Raw genomic sequence first — 4125 nt, 5'->3', positions numbered from 1 at the left:
GTTACATGTTGTGATATTGTTCTACGATTTGAGATAAAGGAAGGTTTTTAGTTGATGGAGTGTCTATCCTACTGGTTATTCAGATTTGAGAATAAGGTCCTCATGGTTTTTAGATTATAGCATGATAGAAGTGGTACGTCTAGTGGGATTGAGATTTCATGGGCAAGGTTGCAGTTCTATTTTTGAAAGGAAGGTCACGAGTTCTAGACGGCATGGGAGATTTCAGATGTATAGAGGAAGTACGTACCACCTGATGTTTTATACTTCAATACCACACAAGAGGGGGTTGATTTGTGTGGTATCCAATTTTTCGCTTAAACTGATTATGGAAGGACCTGGTTCTTCTAAGTGTTCCTTAACCTATTATTGCAAAAATAGTAAATGCGGAAAACAAAGAACACAAGTATTTTACGTGGAAAACACCTGGCTCAAAAGGTGAAAAAACCACGACCTACTTCCTAGTAAGATTTTCCCAAACTCTTAACTAAATCACTGAGCCAAAAAATGCATTTACAAAAATACTTTTGTAAACCTAGGACTAACTCTAATCCTGTTGTGGCAAACAACCTCTAACTGTTGCGACAACTTTAATTTAACTTGAAAACTCTGAGTACCTATTACAATTGACTCTTGATAAATCTGAAAGGTACAATATGAAAATACTTACTACAATTGAACTAGAATAAAATATAGATACTTGGAGTAATTCTTCTATCTGGTTCATGTAGCTTTAGGTTTGCATACTTTAATCACACACGAACTGCTTACAAAATTGCCTTGCTATTTTGCTCTCAATTCACGTTTAACTTCTGCGTTTGTGCAACCTGTAAAATGAGAACATTCTGCCATATATAGAGTTAGTATATGAAGAAATAATTAGAGTTCTAATTCTACTCTTCCCTCATCTTCACCACTCCATTCTTCTTCTTCAGTAATATTCACTTGCTTGGCTTTCACTGCAGACCTAGTCCATTTAGCCAAGGTAGAGGGTTCAATAGACTTAGATACAGATGAAGACTTCTTTGAGGAAGTCTTGGCTTTCTTGGGCTTGGGGGTATGAACCTCAACCTCAACAGTCACTGCTTCACCTTGATGGACCAGGTCCATCATATCCACTTCAACAGCCTCAACATGCTCAACCACTTTTTCTTTCCCCCTTTCCACTCTTTTCTTCTTACTCTCCTCTAAAGCTCTCTGCAACTCCTCCTCACTTTGTTTTAACTTGATCCTTGTAGTTCTTCCCCTTGGGAGAGGAATTTCAGAAGTCTCAGAAAGAGCTTCCTTCCTTTTCTTGTTGGCTCTTGCTATGCTAGGGTTCGTTGCTTTAGGGGTTCTTTTCTTCTTGGGTTTGTAACTGTCATCTATATTTTTCAAGAGATCAGCCAGTGTTTCCTCAACAGATGAACTAGGTTCATCTGCTTGCTTTCCAAGATTCACTAGCCCTTTAGCGGCTTCTCCCGACCCACTTCCCCCTACGTTCTTGCTACTTTCTTCCACCTTTTTTGGCTCAGCTCCACAGATAGCCATTCTAACAGTTTCAGATGTAGGTGAAGAATCAACCACTTCTTTCCGTTTTCCCCTCTCATCAACCTGTACTCCCTCACTCTCCTTTTTTTTCTATTTTATTTTTACCTCATCTCCTTCTTGTCACAGGCATTTTCATATCCACCACAAACCCAACCAGTATGAACCTATTTTCTAGATTTCAACAACGTTAGAGATGACCCCAGAAGAAGGGTTTAGGACAGATGTTACTTGCTCAGAATCAGAAGACCCAGTTTCTTCCCCCTCAGTCGCCGACTTGAAAGAGTCATAAGAATTTTGGCACTCTTGGGCTTGGATTGCTTAAAGCTGGGCATTTAATTTTCCTGAGAGCGCACCTCTAGTCACAGTTTTTCGAGCAAGCATTTTTACTCGCCTTCTCTTAGGTTGAGGGGTAGTGGAAGAAGAGGAAGGGGTAGGTGGAGGAGGTGTACCAGGATTATCACTAGGTTAGTCATTTTGAGTATGGTTCTGTAAGGGAGGGGATGGCTTGATTTAATTTTGAAGGTGAAGAAAAGAGAGAAAGGTTCGATGATTATCAGAAATTATGAGGGAGTAACAAGGATGCTAATGAGGGATTTAAAGGAGGAGGGTAATTAATATGCAACGGTAGCTTTTAGCAGTCAAATAGAAGTCGAATCATCCTGAAATTTCAGTTTGAATAGACGGTTAAGGCTTTCCTAGAATCTAGGTATTTTAAAACGGTGAGGATTCTTGTTGAAACGGAACTGGTTCAAACTTAATTGGATAGGCTTTTGAAGATTTTGGACTTGGGTAGGACTCTGCTCATGATTTAAATATTAGTATTTCAAATTGTGCAGAGTGGAGAAAGCATACCTCGCTATTCAAATGAACCAGCACTAATGAACCAGGTTCCTCACTGAGAATCCTCTTGATCATGTCTCAATTTGCCAAAATAGAGAAAAATTTCATTAGAGACCAGTGAATCATATTAACACATAGCACATGAGCATACTATTTACAGTATGAGACTGAGTAAAGATTAACCTAGTTATTTACACAAGTTTCAGATTTTCTAAACAAATATTTTTTTTCATTTCTTCCCTCCCCCCTTTTTTTGTGTATTCTGAACTGGTTCTATTAGGTGATCTTAATCATCCCCAATTCTAACCTATTCCTTTCAAAGTGCACTCTACTTAAGGCTTTTGTGAAGATGTCAGCAATTTGCTTATCAGTAGCACAAAACTCTATAGTGATAAAGCCTTTCTCATAGTTGTCCCTCAAAAAATGGTGCCTAACATCTATGTTCTTAGTTCTTTTATGATGAACCGGGTGCTTTGTCATACTAATGGAACTTGTGTTATAAAAAAAATAGGGATGCAACCAACATCAATTCCAAAATCCATTAATTGTTGTTTGATCCACTGCAATTGAGTACAACATGAAGCAATAGCAACATACTTAGTTTCAGCAGTAGATACGACCACTGAATTTTGCTTTTTAGTAGCCCATGACACAAAACATGAACCAAGAAAGTGTGCTATACCTGAGGTGCTCTTCATGTCTACAAGGAAACCTGCATAATCAGCGTCAGCATATCCCACTAGGTTAAAATTACTACTTTTTGGATACCAAAGGCAAAGGTCAATGGTTCCTTTGAAGTATCTCAATATTCTCTTGATAACAGTCAAGTGGGATTCCTTTGTATTTGCTCGAAATCGAGCACAAAGACTTACACTAAAAACAATGTCAGGTCTGCTAGTAGTAAGATACAAAAGTGAACCAATCATCCCCCTGTACAACTTCTGATCAATAGATGAACCGGGTTCATCTATATCCAATTTTGTGGCTGTTCCAATAGGAGTATCGATTTCCTTTAATTCTTCCATTTTAAACTTTTTAAACAATTCTTTACATATTTTTGCTGATAGATCATAGTTCCGTTTGAGTTTTGTTTAATTTGTAAGCCTAAAAAGAAATTAAGCTCACCCATTATACTAATTTCAAATTCACTCCCCATTAGTTTAGCAAATTCCTTACATAGTTTTTGAGTAGTTGCTCCAAAAATTATGTCATCAACATATATCTGTACTACTAGAAGATCTTTACCTTTTTCCTTCAAGAATAGAGTGTTATCGATTTTACCTCTCTTGTAACCATGTTCAAGTAGAAATTTTGATAATCTTTCATACCATGCTCTAGGAGCCTGCTTGAATCCATAGAGTGCCTTGTCAAGTCTGTATACATTATCAGGACACTCCTTGCTTTCAAACCCTGGAGGTTGCTTGACAAGCACTTCTTCCTTTAAATAGCCATTGAGGAAGGCACTCTTGACGTCCATATGGTGAAGAGTAAATGCCATGTAAGCAGCAAAGGCTATGATGAGTCTTATTGCTTCCAACATTGCAATTAGAGCAAAGGTCTCATCATAGTCTATGCCTTCCTCTTGGCTATATCCTTGAACCACCAATCTTGCCTTTTTCCTTGTAACAGTTCCACCTTCATCAAGTTTTTTTCTGAAGACCCATTTTGTGCCATTTACTGATCTGTCCTTGGGTCTTGGAACCAGATGCCAAACTTGACTCCATTCAAACTGGTTGAGTTCATCTTGCATTGCAATTA

The sequence above is a fragment of the Nicotiana sylvestris genome, chromosome 3 (genome assembly GCF_000393655.2).
Source record: "Nicotiana sylvestris chromosome 3, ASM39365v2, whole genome shotgun sequence".
NCBI lineage: Eukaryota > Viridiplantae > Streptophyta > Magnoliopsida > Solanales > Solanaceae > Nicotiana > Nicotiana sylvestris.
This window is presented reverse-complemented; position numbering follows the sequence as displayed.